This window comes from Papaver somniferum, chromosome 10 (genome assembly GCF_003573695.1).
Source record: "Papaver somniferum cultivar HN1 chromosome 10, ASM357369v1, whole genome shotgun sequence".
Classification (NCBI taxonomy): domain Eukaryota; kingdom Viridiplantae; phylum Streptophyta; class Magnoliopsida; order Ranunculales; family Papaveraceae; genus Papaver; species Papaver somniferum.
In genome coordinates this window covers 122,668,303-122,684,466 of record NC_039367.1, presented here as the reverse complement: position 1 = coordinate 122,684,466, position 16,164 = coordinate 122,668,303, and the positions used below count along the sequence as shown (strand labels likewise).

The 16,164-nt window shown below is 35.5% G+C and overlaps 1 pseudogene; it reads left to right on the top strand.

The window, feature by feature from the left end:
• Nucleotides 1-890: 890 nt before the first annotated feature.
• Nucleotides 891-2,810, top strand: LOC113316170 (annotated as a pseudogene).
• The last annotated feature ends 13,354 nt before the right edge of the window (nucleotides 2,811-16,164 follow it).

Below are 16,164 nucleotides of genomic sequence, written 5' to 3'. Positions count from 1 at the left end.
TTACTTGTATGTGATGATTGAGTTACAGTTTTAGTTACAGTATTACAATGAACTGATGCAGGTATTAGATTTGAAGGAGTTATGATTCAGCTGAAAGCTAGTGGTGCTGGTTGTGTTGAATAGGAAGTATTGTGACCTATGGGTTGAATGGTGCTTTTGAGATGCAAATGCAGGTGGGTTTGGATTTTTATGTTATTTTTAAAGAGATAGATTTGCCGGTTTTGGTTAGATGGTTCTGCTTGAATGGGGAAGAACTGTTTCCTTCTCTTGATGACGGTGGCAGCGGCGACGACGGTTTGGAGGAGGAAGTGAAAGAATTAGGTTAATATTGAATGGTTATCGTGTAAATATTAGTAAAGTTGAGGGTATAGTTGTAATCTCGTTAAATAATTATAGTATTCAAAACTAGTGACAAAACCCCTAGGTGAACAAACTAGTGATAAGAAAAAACCGGTCATATTATTTCTACCAAATAAAAACCATTTCAAATAAAAGTGGGACAAAAACTCCAAACCAAATAATAATGTGTAAATTTAATTTTTGTTACTTTAAAAAAAGACAAACATGCCCTTGACCTTTTCTTCTTCTTCTCTGATTTCTTTTTTTTTCTTTCTTCCGTTTCCTTCTCCCACCACCATCAGAGGAAAAAAAATCTATTTAATAGAATAGATTGAGAGAAACACCCTCCTTCGTGTGAAATTCTAGGGCTTTCTTTCTGAAGAAGAATTAGGGTTTCACCCACAATCATAAAATCGATCGATTATTCTGAACGTTCAGCATGTTTGAAATTCTTGGTATGTTTTTAATTTTCAAGGATCTGTTGATTTTGGGAAAAAAATTTCATTTTTGTTGATGGGTTCTTCTTTTTGTTGTTGATGCTGATTATTTAGATTAAAGATGTTTGGAAGAGCGTCCAAGAAAAGTGATAACACAAAGTACTATGAGGTACTTGGAGTACCAAAGACTGCTTCACCTGAAGATTTGAAGAAGGCTTACAGAAAGGATGCCATTAAGAATCATCCTGATAAGGGTGGAGATCCAGAAAAGGTATTGTGTTTTTTCTATTAGACTATTCCTGATTTAGTAGGGAATCAATAACTTTGTTAATTACTGTAGATATAATTAAGAATTTCTCTTGGTTTTCCATTTCGAACATATAGAGGTTGCAAAGGTCAGACCCTGTGTATGTTTTGTTTACTCGATTCTGTTGGTCGTGTCTACGCCCTTCATTTCAGACTATTATTTGGGCTGGGCAACTGAATTTTGAGATAGCTAGTAGATGCTTGAATGATTTAGGATGCCGGGTTTTTCCTGGTTGGTTTGTTGATTTGTGTATGTTTTAATTTGCTCTCTGGGGCAGTCAAAAAGGGTGTTTATTGAGCATTGTAATATTTCTCTCAATGCAGTTCAAGGAGTTGGCCCAGGCTTATGAGGTTTTGAGTGATCCAGAGAAACGTGAAATTTATGATTAGTATGGTGAGGATGCGCTCAAGGAAGGAATGGGAGGAGGTGGTGGTGGCCACGACCCCTTTGACATCTTCTCATCTTTCTTTGGAGGAGGAAGCCCATTTGGAGGTAGGTGGAGATATCATTTTCTAATGGGTTAATGTTTTTACTAAATTTATTTATGAAAGTTAAAGGTATTCATGATGTTTGGAATTTGTTTACCGTTAGGTGATGGCAGCAGCAGAGGAAGGAGGCAGAGGAGGGGAGAAGATGTTATGCATTCTCTTAAGGTGTCCCTGGAGGATCTTTACAGTGGAACATCAAAGAAATTGTCCCTCTCTCGCAATGCCATCTTCTCCAAGTGCACTGGGTAAGTTTTGTTAGACTGGTGCTTTCCATTGCTAGTTTAAGGATACTTTGCTTAGCTGGCTTCTGTCTGCTGTAATCTTATTCTTTACTCTTTTGTATTCCAGAAAGGGTTCAAAATCTGGTGCTTCAATGAAATGTTCTGGTTGCCAAGGTTCTGGCATGAAAGTTTCTATCAGGCACCTAGGTCCCTCTATGATCCAGCAGATGCAACATCCTTGTAATGAGTGTAAGGGTACTGGGATGTGTTAGCTTTTGTGTTTGGCTTTACAAATTTACTGATTATGTCTTCTTTCGTGTTGCAGCCAGAAACTGTCACTGGGGATATAGTTTTTGTCTTGGCTCAGAAAGATCATTCCAAGTTTAAGCGAAAGGGTGATGATTTGTTTGTGGAGCACACATTGTCCCTGACTGAAGCCCTCTGTGGATTTGTTTGTGTATAGTCAGTAACATATGAATTGGTATGAAGTAAAGCAAATAGGCTAAGCATCATGGGCATGGGTACACAATTTACACTCACGATGGAGTGATGGGAAATAGCTAGTTACTTACTTAGAGTAATCCCGAAATAAAGAAAAATATAGAAAGATAATCTTATTATTTTAACCTAGAAGAGGGTGGTTCCACGAAGAAATATTTGTGTTTATGTCTCCTTTAGTTATAATTAGCTCGTTAATTGCTAGACTTTGGTCGTAAAGAAGGAACATTTTTATTTTTGAAAGACATGGTGGAAGGTTGGTTGTTCTTGTTGGTGAATGAGTATGTTGCACCAGTCTAAGGAACAAAGTCATGTTCATGTTTAAGATTTAGTTATGATGATTTAGGAGCTAAATATGTAACATATTGATTTTTGATGTAGCATAGAGCATGGATTTGTGTTGCTGTGTTGTTGTTGCCTTGGCTAGGGCTACAAGAATGAGAAGAAGATGGTCAATGAAGCAGATGGTGCTGCTGTGGATAGACGGAGGATGAAAGTAGAGCTGAGTTATAGCAGATGATGTTGTAAACTAGAGAAGAAATGAAGCTTAAATGAAGTGCAACTTCTGATGAAACCAATTATGGTTTCATCTTATGATGAAACCATAATCGGTTTCATCGTATTTATGATGAAACCAAAATTGGTTTCATCATTTTTTGTTGGAACCCTTTTTGGTTTCATCATTTTTTACTGTTGTTCATTTGGTTTCGTTTGCCATATGAACATTATACTTGTACCTTACTTTCTTACATACAGTTATTGGTAGTTGTACTTACCATCAAGATGTTTCTTTTACGGATGAACTAGCACAGACTTACAGTTGAAACTTCATTTAAACATGGTTCCTATATCACACATGAGTTTAAATCTCTTTTAAGTTTGGTTTGAAATCGAACACACAACCAAATCAATTCGACAAGAAAAAATGAATTCAACGGTTGAAACCATTCATAAGCAATTGAAATCTCTTAGAAAATATTATAAGCATTTTGACAGGAAATATATAATGTTGCAAAATGCTATCACAACTTTCTAACAAGTATTACAACTAGTTGATAGTTACACTAATGTTTTCATTGATATGCTTTTGCCATCAGGATTTTGAATGCCAACTTTGCTCTCGTGTTTCCCATCTTTTATGATATCCCCTCTTCAGAAACTTCATTTTCCCTTGAACAGGCTCTTCATACAATAGCTGAAATGAACTCCAAAATTTCACCTGAAATTACAAACAAATATTTCAAGCACCCGAAAAAGAAATTGATTCACAAATTACAAACACACATAGTTGATTTTAGCATTTCAAAATCAACATAATTGGATTTTAACTTATCCTTTTTTCTCACAACATGTATAGCTTTTAGAATTTGTACGTTTCTGGTTGATTAATTGTGTCATCGATCTCTTAAAAGTGGTCAAACCGAATCTGGAAATGGTGAAACCAAATCTGGTTACATCACATAAACTTTAAGTAAAAAAATCAACATAAATTGATTCCAAGCATATATAAACCATAATTAAAAATGATGAAACAAATTTGATTGCATCAAAGAAACCAATTAGTAAAAACATCAACAAATTTGGTTCCAACTATAAGTAAACCATAAATGAAAATGATGAAACCAGAATTGGTTCCATCAAAGACACTGAAATAAATAAATAAATAACGCCAACAGATTTAGTTCCAACCATAAGTGAAAATGATGAAACCAAATTTATTTACATCAAACAACCATTAAGTAAACACACCATCAGAATTGGTTTCAAGCATATGTAAACTATAAACAGAAACGGTGAAACCAAATCCGGTTACATCAAACAAGCATTAAGTAAACACACCAACAAAAAATTGGTTTCAAGCATATGTAAACCATAAACAGAAATGGTAAAACCAAATCTGGTTACATTAAGCAAAACTTAAGTAAACACACCAACAAAAAATTGGTTTCAGGTATATGTAAACCACAGGTAGAAATGGTGAAACAAAATATGGTTTCATCATACAAACATCAAATAAACACACCAATAGAAATTTTAAAATTGAACCGTGAATAATAAAATGAAAACAAATGAAACCTAAACCTAATTAATAGCTACAAACACATGAAAACATATAAAAATTCACTGATGAAACCAAACCTAAACCTAATTGCAAATTTTTTTGATGAAATCAAACCTAAACCTAATTATCAAAATCACTGATGAAACCAAACCAAAAATCATTGATTCACGTTGATTTCACCAAAAAAAAGAATAACACCATCAACACAGTTTTGAATTGACAAATGAGAAATACGACGAAATTTACTTCACAAAAAGATAGTGCATACAAAATTAGTTGATATGGTTCTTACCTTTTGGAATATTTTCTTCGATTTACTGTTTGAAATTTTTTCCACTGCTTAGTTTAATTTTTCATCTTTCTTTTTCTTCTGTTGAGTTTGTTTCTTCACCATCTTGTGTTTTGAGACGATTTAGGTCAGAAATTAGGTTTAGAAATGATTCGATTCATAATTATGTTTCACTAGTTGAAGTAAGTAAGAATTGAAAAAGAGAGAATCAAAAATCGGTGATGATTTTCACAGATCTGAGAGTTTTTGTATTTTTAGGGAAGGGAGTTTAATGGGTTTTTTTTTGTTGGTCATTTTCGGGTTTACGAATGAAGATACAGTGGGTGCTTTATTCTTTAGTTATTTTGGGCTGAATTAGGGGAAGGGCAGTTTAGACTGTTTAGATTATTTGGGGGTTTTGTATTACTTTTATTTAGATGGGTTTTATGTGAATGGAGAGTGACACCTTTGAGGTTATAACTCGCGGACCGTATAGTATTATATAAATTTATCAAGAATTACCGCACAGAAGCTGGGACTTAACCTAGTCAACGCGAGTCAACGTCCAGTCCAGGTACCAAGCCCTAATGTTGGACAAATGTTAGACCAAAGCCTAGTATTGGTCGAAACCTAAGTACCAAAGATCAATTATCCCATTGCAATATCCATTGCTTGTTTATTTGTTGAATTAGATCTTGAATAGAAACACCACAGCAGCAGATTTCTCTACCGCCGCTTAAATTCCTTGTTCCACTGGCAGTTGAATGGCTATAATTGATCTGGTTGTTTAAATGACTAATTGATCTGTTGGATTGGATAAATTAGGAGGATTGAGATCCAATTGGGGATTGAGGATGAGAACAGGAGAAGAAGAAGAAGAAGAAGAAGAGGATTGAGATCCAATTGGGGATTGAGGATGAGAACGGAAGAAGAAGAAGAAGAAGAAGAATGGGGAAAGTGAGAGCCGGAGCTGACACAATTAATGTCGTGGATGAGATCTGTTTCTTTTTTTTCTTTTTCTTTTTAAAGTCCACATCCACGTGTAAAAAATAGTCCACCTGTACAAAGATGCTGACTCAGATAACCAGCTGTGGACAGAAAATGTAAAGAGGGGAGGTTTCACTAATTTTACCTCTATAGGGGAGGTAACTCAAATTATGATATTCGTCAGGGGAGGTAACGCAAATTACCCCAAAAATGAAAAAAAAAAAATCATCATTACGTTCTATAATTAGTTTTTTTTTTGTTCAATAAGGCCATAGAGAAGTAGAAATTTTTAAGTCAAGCAAGAAATCGAAGAGAAGAGTTAATTGTCAAGGTTCTATGAGGTTCGATAGTTTATCATCAACAGTTGAAGACCGAAGAAGACGTTGTTTCTACTGAGCACTATGAGAGAGGCGAAGAAAGATACATTTGGTTGCTTTGTTAGTCCGCTTTCCATCTGGCACAAGATCTTTCCAGTACTGGTTCAACTCATCACACGTTATTAGTCCAGCTGTGTAGCAGATGTCCCTCTCATCTTTATCTCTCTCCTAATCTTATCCAGCTGTAAATCAGCGGACGCATCTTACAATGTTTATCTAGCTGTGTAGCGGATATCTCTTTATCTAGCAGTGTTGCGAATGTGTCTCTCCTTTTCTTTAGTCAGCTTTAGAGCTGGCACCTTTAATTTCTCTGGCATTCTAGTTACTTGGAGATAGGTTGAGAATTTGTATGTCCTCATAGCTCTTTGGATACTTGTGACCAATTAGAAGTCATGGTTTTGTGGGTACACCTCTGGTAAACCCTCCCGAGATTAACTCGGTTTTATTTTTTATTAGTTTTGCTCGAGGACTAGCAAATAATAAGTTTGGGGGTATTTAATAGACGCATTTATGTGTCTAATTTGTCCTCAATGTTTCGTATTGTTAGTACTCTTTTTCGTCCTTATTATGGTGTTTTGTGTGTTTGTAGGTATTTTTTGGAAATAAATATTGTTGGAAAATTCGGCTCGAAAAATTATGCGGAGCACCCCCGGAGGACATGTGCTATGCGGACTCTCATTTTGGTTAAGGGTACCTCAATTACTAAGGGGAACCTCAGTTGGACAACTTCTATTCGCACCCCCGTCTCTGTTAGGGGGAGGTCATCATCTACATTTTGAATTTCAAATTTGGCGGGAAAATAATTCGGACGCAGGCAGAATTAGGGTTGGACTTTTTAGCGTGCTAGAAGGAGATTCAATGGCTGATATTCATTGGGATAACTTGAACTAGCCTAACAGGCTTGGTAAAGGCCTTCGGTTCGATCCAGTTTGGCTAGATATTGCGCGAGAAGAAAACAGGGTAACACGTTCAGGCGAGATATATTCACGGGATTTCTTGTTATTTTGGAAAGATTATTTGTGTCTGAAGCGTGTTGAATCAATCCTACAGCGTGTACTATCATGTTTGGAGTGTTTATGCATCATGTCAGCGCGTGAATTGTTACTTCAGGGAAGAAAATATCTGAATATTATTTTCTCTTTACTGCCGAGTAATGGAGAATTATTTGGAGTTATGGAGGATATTTCTTGTGCACGAGAGGATATATATAGTGCTGAGGAGTTTTAGGAATGGGACGGAGAGTTTTGGAGATTACAGAGCATCACAGAGTCGAAAAATCAAGTTGCAGGAAAATTCTTTTCTGCTGCTGCATATCAGAAGAACACGAAGAACAGACCATCCAAGACAGTCGTTTTCCAACAGTGAGAACGACACAGAGGTGGGAGTCGTAGATCTACAGTTTTGTGACAATTATCATTGATCGTTCTCCGTAACAGTTCGGTTTGTAACAAATATAAGTGTTACAAACCCGGTTTTTAATAGTTTTTCTCCATTTCATCATTTGTACACCTCCTTTGAGCAATAAAAATGAAATTTGAGCGTGTTTCCAACATGATGATGAGCTAATTTTCACGTGACCAAGGCAATGAGGAAGCTATTTACGCATGAATAATTGGTAATTATTTATTTTCTCTAATTTATAATTTATAATTCACTCAATCACTGCCTTTGCAGAGCTTTTAATTGTTTGCATAATTTTCTTCATTAGTTGTGATTCAATTAGATAGGTTATACTTTTATAGATAATTCTTGCTTAGGGGATACAATTAATATTTGATAATTTTCCTGATTATATGTGAATTAAGAAATAAGGGACTTAAAAGATAATTAGAGTTTTGGATTATTTATCATAATTTATTCATGTGTAATAGTGAAATCAGTGTCTTGGTTATTCCTAGTATCTTGAAATCAAATTTTGATCTAAGTTTTCTTTACTTTTAAGTTTTATTAAGTCTAGAATCTTTTGCTTTCACAAGCCTCAACGAACCTATTACTACAACAACTTTGAGATAACATCAATTGCCACCAAAGCTCCACTTGATTTAATTCATATGGATCTCTTTTGACCCATTCAACAACCTACGGTTAGAGGGAAGAAATATGCTCTGGTAATGGTTGATGATTACACCGGATTTACCTGGCTGGCGTTCTTATCTCACAAGAATGAGACCCTAAGTGAATTCAAGATTATTATCAATAGAATCCAGAATGAACAAGGTTACATACTAAAGAAAATTAGGAGCGATCGGTGAACTGAATTCAAAGACACTAAAGTGTTCGAATTATGTGACCAACTGGGTATTATTCAACAATATTCTCCACCCATCACTCCGCAAGCCAACAGAGTTACAGAAAGGAAGAATAGAAGTATACAGGAAATGGCCAGGGTAATGCTCCATAACAAAAACTTACCGTTAAAGTTTTGGGGAGAAGCAATCTTTACTGCCCGTTACTTGATCAATCGTGTGTATTTACGTTCACGAACTCTGAATACTCCTTATGAGTTATGGTATGGTAAGAAACCTAACTTACACTATCTCTGTGTGTTCGGCATTAAGTGCTACATTCTCAAGGATCGAGAACAGAAAGAAAAATTTGACTCAAAAAGCGATGAAGGTATTTTCCTTGGTTATGCATCTGATAGTCGTGGTTTTAGAGTATATAATCTCAGAACTCGTGTTATGATGGAATCGTAAAATGTTATCATTGATGATTTGAAGGAATTTCATCATGATGACTCTCCTATTGAGTTACCTCCCTTGGAGATAACTGAGAAAGTCAAAGAAGTTCCGGAATCAGTGGAAGTTATACCAACGGTTATTGGTCCCGACGTTTCTGATGACGAGGAGGAAAACCCTACTCAAGGTGTTCCTGTTGAACGTTACACTCCACGACATTTGTGGGTTCATAGGAATCATGATACTGACAATATTATTGGAGGTACAGAGTCCACATCTAAGACGAGAAACCAACTCTGAAATATTTGTAATTTTGGTTGTTATCTCTCGCAAGTGGAACCTAAAAATGTTGATGAAGCTTAGAATGATCCATCCTGGGTGAATGTTATGCATGAAGAGATAAATCAATTCAAAAGACAATATGTATGGGAACTCGTGCCTTGTCCCTCTAACATTAATATTGTTGGTACAAAATGGATATATAAGGATAAGTCAGATGAATTCGGTACGCTGGTCCGAAATAAGGATAGACTTGTCGCTCAAGGATATTCACAGATTGAAGGAATCAACTTTGACGAAACCTTTGCTCTTGTTGCCCGCCTTGAGTCCATAAGATTATTATTAGCTCATGCTTGTTTTCTCAAGATTAAGCTATTTCAAATGGACGTAAAATCTGCATTTTTGAATGTCTGTTTGAAGGAAGAGGTATATGTTGGTCAACCTACAAGTTTTGAAAGTCCAGAGCATCCCAATCATGTCTTTAATCTCAAAAATACGTTGTATGGATTAGAACAAGCACCTAGAGCGTGGTATGAAAAGCTTACTACTTTACATCTTCGAAAAGGGTTCTCAAGAGAGATGATAAGACTATGTTTACCAAATGGAGTGGTAAAGATGTTCTATTGCTCAAATCTATGTAGATGACATAATATATGGGTCTACTTCCGAGAAACTTGCTAAGGAGTTTCAAACTTCTCTTGGCAAGGAATTCGAGATGAGCAATGTTGGTGAATTAAGATTCTTTTTGGGTCAATAAATTCAACAACACAAGGATGGAATCTATATTTCTCAATAAAAGTATGCAAAAGATCTTGTTAAAAGATTTGGTCTTGAGAAAAGTACTCCCAAATTTACTCCTATGCCCACTATAGGGAAATTGCATAAGGATGAGAATGGTGTTGATGTTGATCAAAACCTTTATAGATCCATCATTGGAAGTCTAAAAACAAAAAGACCAGGTATCGCCTCTAGCGTTGGTTGTTGTGCTAGATTTCAGGCTAAGCCAAAAGAATCTCATCTTGCAGCTGCAAAACGGATCATAAGATTTTGTACATCATACTATCGTTTTTGGTCTCTCTTATACGTTTAATACTAAGACTGATCTTACTGCGTATTCTGATGCAGATTGGGAAGGATGTGTAGATGATAGGAAAAGCATATCTGGAGGATTCTACTATGTAGGACTAAATCTTGTTGCCTGGCATAGCAACAAAAAAAACCGCACAATCATTATCAACGTGCGAAGCGGAATACACTGCTGCAGGTTCGTGTTGTACTGAACTTTATAGATGAAACAAATGCTTACTGATTATGGAATCGATAATGGAACAATGAAAATCTTTTGTGATAACTCAAGTGCGACTCGAATTACTGAGAATCATGTTGATCACTCAAGATCTAAGCACATTGACATAAGATACCACTTCATTAGAGATCTCTATGAAAATGGTATAGTCAACATAGAGTTTGTGCCGTCAGAACAACAATTGGATGATTTCTCACCAAACCACTAGACACTGCAACGTTTCAACACTTACGAAAGTCTATTGGTGTTGTTTTGGTTCATTAAATCAAGTTTCCAATTGCCCATGCATTGTCATAGTATTAAATCCTTCTTTTTCACTAAAGTAAGGTCACTCATGTTGTTCTCTTGGCCATGTTTATATTCGTTACGTAAGTGTTTTAAAATGCTTTTAAATGGTACAAAGTTTACGAATATCCGCGGTATAATTTGAGAGATAATTCATTTCTAAATTTTACAAGTTATTATCCATAAGGGTATTATTGTAAAAAATAATTAAAAAACCTCTTTTCCTTACTTGCCTTAAAAATTGTGCGAACTCCAACTAGGTCATCTAATAGTGGGACGGAGGGAGTATATATTTGTGGGGAGTGTGGTTGTGGAATTTTAAAGGGGATGCTTGTATCTTTTTAATATCCTAGGATGAACGCTAAGTATTTATTACTATGTGAAATCATCTAAATAAGTTGATATGAGGAGTAACATTTTAACTATGTTATTATGTAGTATCTCCATCTTTCTTAAACTTGAGATATATTTTGGTTGTATTCATTATGATCCTGCGATTTTCGTACCTTTATTAATTTTATTAACAAAAAGGTGGAGAATTATTTAGTAGTTTCATACTACATACATATGGTTTACGGATCATTATGTAAGGGGGAGTGAATCATTTAGCAATAGGTTTTACCTATTATACAAAAGATGTAAGTATTTATTAAGGGGGAGAAACAGATCACCGTAGTATTACTTCAGAGTTGAGATATAATTGTACTTTGGAGAAACGATAATAATATTATGTTTCTGTATAACGACAATTGAGAATATTTGTTTTCAAAAGTTGTTATCGTTATGGAATCGGTTCTTCAACAACAATGATGATGAGTTGAACACGTTCAAAATCATTGCGACTTGAGATAACGAAGAGTTCAAGGAGAGTTGAAGAAACCAAGGAAATCAAGGCATGATGGATCGAGGAGTTTTTCAAAAAACTTTATTTTTGTTATCCATATGCATTAATAATTTTGTCACTACGATTGATAAAGGGGGAGATTGTTAGAGCATTGCTCGGTCGAACTCACAAGTGTTTCTATATCAAGCTTGTTGTCAAAACTATATATTTATATCTAGTCTACAATTAGTTAAGTCTCGGTCTAGGATAGAGGTAGTTGAGAAACGATCCAGTCATCATTTGCGTTCTACCATTAAAAGGCGAAGATCAGCCGAAGATTTTAGAGAACTTCATCAACAAAAGGTAAGTGAAGACTGAACCACATATTTTTCAAGTTATATTCACTTTTCTATCGTTTAGATGTTTGTCGCGTAACTAATTAGACTAGCTTTCATAGACAAGAAATTCGAGTCGATAACTAATTATTTAGTTTACGAATTTCTCAAAATATAATGACTAATCTTAATGAACTTTGTTCATACTTGATCAATTTCGGTGGAGAACAATTTATTTCGGAACCAAATCATGATTCAGGTTTATTATTAAAAAATAGTCTGGATTAGTGATATGTGTCATTTATGTTATTCAGGAATGTTTTGAATTGATTTAGAAAAATATAGAACTACTATATTAGGAATACAAGACAGTGTTATCAGTCTTACAAACTGAGAAAACTGTTAAATGTATGAATTCGTATTACATGTACTTGTACACGTAGCGGAGTAGCTATATATCGACTTTCAGATTTGTGTGATACTCATACTCGTATGCACATCATGGGAAAATCTGTTTGTTTCGTGATCCGGATAGGTATGCAAACCATTTTTGAACTGTGGTAAGGGAACCAGGTTAAAGTATTCAAACCGGTATGCGAGCCAATGAAATTCTATGTTCTGGAACCAGTTTAGTACCCAAACTGGTACGCAAACTGAAAAAGTTTAGTGAACTCCGGAACCGGTAAAAGTCTTAAGTTTGCAAACCGGAACGTGAACTGAAAAAGTTCTGTCAAATTCGGAACTCGGTTTTGCTTATAAGTTTGCAAACCGGTCCCCGTACCTTGACTCAGCCAACTCACGAACGACACAAGTATTTGTACTTTGTGCATTTACCAACTATGTTGATTATGATTCAATCGCGACTAAATTATTTCTATGAGATGATCTGCATTTGATTAATTCTCTATAAATACACTAGACTTATTTAATCACATAATTGTGACTCAAGATAAATGTCTTTGTGTTCATGAAAATGAGTGCTAAGCTTTTAATTTCAAATTGGCTAGTTTCGGCTAACCATGTTGGAGATAATCTTTATACACGGTTCAGTGACGATTTACCCAACCATAGTATATATATTGTTTATGTGAATAAGATTCAAAGTTTTTATCTAATGGTGAATATTGTTTGCTTGGTTCCAAAAATATCTTAGCTTAAACCTAAAGCAACCTATGCTTTGAATGTTTATATAAGGGGAACTCTTGGCAACTGGAATATTTGAATCCCGACACTACTTTTTGGTGTGTCCTAGTTGTATCTAGAGTCGTCCTCTCTAGAAACCCTTTTAGGGTTTAGCGACTATCAAAGATTCATTGAGATTCGTGAAGCCATGTCCATTTATCTTTTATCTTGATAACTTGAGTATCTTGATTTTGTTCGATTGTTGATTTATCACTTGAACAAGATAGATACAAATCATAAAGTTCTCTTCGTCTCAAACTTTATGATTCCGCAAGTTTTATACTTGTGAGGTGAATAATAATCTAGGCTGCACTTCGGGTTTCATAAGTCCGGATTTTGAGGATATCCAGACTTTTGTCAAGTTGCTATCGATTTTCATCACCTTGATCCTAAGTTTGATCTGATCCTACGTTTCGATCGTAAATCAGGAAATCAATTATAGGCTTAATCTGTGAGAGGCATATTTGGTTTAAATTCTTCAATTGAGTTGAAGCAACTCTTAGTTGGTGGGACTCCTTCTAAAGGAATCAATTGCTCAGAGTCCTGCTGGGATTCAAGAGGCGTAAAGAGCGCGACTGTACCTGAACCAGTGGGTGACTGAGTTCGGGATCAACTACATTCTAGACCGAAGTTAATTGGTAGTAGGATAGTGTCTGTAGCGGCTTAATACAGTTTGGTTTTCAATCTGGATTAGGTCCCGGGTTTTTTCAGCATTTGTGGTTTCCTCATTAACAAAATTTCTGGAATTTGTGTTATTTATTTTTCGGCATTATATTATTTATTTTTATAATTGAAATACCACAGGTTGTGCATTGATCAATCACAGTAGATAGGCCTGACCTAGTTTGTTGGACAAGACTTGATTGATCCTTGGATATTGGTCTTTCATACCGTCCAAGAACTCTCTTTGTAGTTAGGTTCACGGGTTCGGTTCTTTAAACGTTCTAACAACAAGAGATAGAGAGAGATATAACTCGAGGCACTTTTCTTGATTGAGTTTTCACTCTCGGAGTTGTGTTAAGTTTCTCCATACAAATTCCCAAAGAAAAGTTGGTGGTGTATTTGGTACCCCCAGTGTTTTCACTTTGGACCTAATTTCAATCCTATCTTTCCTGGTGATGGTTCTTCTTTTAGAGGTGGTTTTCTTGGTTCTAGTACCTATAGACAAGCATCGCCAACTGATGGTAATTTTCCAAGATCTACTTCTCTCATAGCAATCGTGTTATTTGTAAGAGATGCTTTAAAATTGGCCATACAACTTTCAGGTGTTTTCAAATAATGAGTTTTTTTTTACAACAAGGAAGAGAACCTCCATAAAATCTTTCTACAATGCTTGCTAGTGATAATATTCTTGGTGAAAAAGTGGGGGTACAACAACCTCACCCAATATTTCGCTTAGCAATTTGTATGGACTAACTCCAATATACTTTTAAGTGAATCAACAAGAGAGTCAGACTCAATCTTAATAAAAAGTATATCAAAGAGTTATATCTCAATTTCTCGATTCAATCCTCACTCAAACAAATAGGAATTTGCGAGCCTAATTTAATACAAGAGAAATAACTTGAACGATACCAAAGACCAATGTTCAAGGATCAATCAATTTCAATCAACAACCAAAGGTTGGATTTACCAATTGATCAATTCAACGCACAACCTGTGATATTTCAATTATATAACAAAATATAATACGGAAAAGAAATAACATAGACACCAGAAGTTATGTTAACGAGGAAACCGAAAATGCAGAAAAACCTCGGGACTTAGTCCAGATTGAACACACACTGTATTAAGCCGCTACAGACACTAACCCACTACAAACTAACTTCGGTATGGATTGTAGTTGAACCCTAATCAATCTCACACTGATGCAAGGTATAGTTGCGCTCCTTACGTATCTGATCCCAACAGGATACTACGCACTTGATTCCCTTAGTTGATCTCACCCACAACTAAGAGTTGTTACGACCCAAAGTCGAAGACTTTAGTAAACAAATCTGTCTCGCACAAAAATGTCTACATGAATAGGTAAATATGTCTTCCACAGAAACGCATACGAGTTTTGTTTCGTCTTTTGATAAATCAAGGTGAATGATATACCGGACTTATATAGAACAACCTAGAAATATCAATCACCTCACAATAATCTTAATCGACTAGCGAAAGAAGATATTGTGGAATCACAAACGATGAGATGAAGGTGTTTGTGACTACTTTTCTATCTAGCCTATCGGAGATATAAATCTCAAGTCAATCTTACGATCGCACTCAATCACGATAGAAACAGCAAGATCAGATCACGCAACTACAGCGAAAATAGTTGGGTCTGGCTTCACAATCCCAATGAAGTCTTCAAGTCGTTATCCTACAGGGTCTCGAGAGAAACCTAAGGTTAAAGGAGAATCGACAGTTGCTAGAGTTCTCCTTTATATAGTCTCCAAATCATGGTTTGCAATCTAAGTTACCTTGGTAACAAAGCATTCAATATTCACTGTTAGATGAAAGCCTGATTAGATTCAAGCTAATATCTTTCAACCGGTAGATCGAACTTAGCTTTTTATACACAAATCAAATGTAACTTCATTTAGGTTTGAGTAACCGTACCTAAACGTGTTCACCTAGTTGGTCAACAATAGTTAACCAATGGTTAGCCATACGAGCACTTTCATATCAACCTTATTCATCTTCACCATAACTAGTTTAAATGACTCAAATGAACTAGTTATAGAGTTTTTCAATTGCTTAGATCTCATAGAAGTATACAAGACACAATCGAAGCAAAAACAGTTTTGATTCACTCGAATCGATTCATGAACATTATAGCCATGGTTTGCAAAGATTGCATTCTTTCATTTATAAATGTCTTAATTCACGAATAAACGATTTTGATTCACTCGAATCGATTCATGAACTTGGATGAGCGAGATAAACTCGGCTCGAAATAGCAAATGTGCATAATCGAAGTCTATATAGCAATACGACTTTTTTCTCAAGATAGGAGATAGAATAGATAGACTTTTGAGTGATAGATAAGTTCAAGTCTCCACATACCTTTTTGTCAATGAAGTTCCACCAGTTCCTTGGGTAGTTCTTCGTCTTTGCATGATGAACGTTGTAGAGTCTAGAGCTCAACTACACTTACTATCCTAGCCCGAGACTTAGCTATAAGTAGACTAGAAATCAAGAATTATAGTTTTGGCAACTAAACTTGACAAACAAGCTTTAGATAGAAACGCTTGCGAGTTCGACCGAGCAGTGCTCTAACAATCTCCCCCTTTATCAATTTTAATGA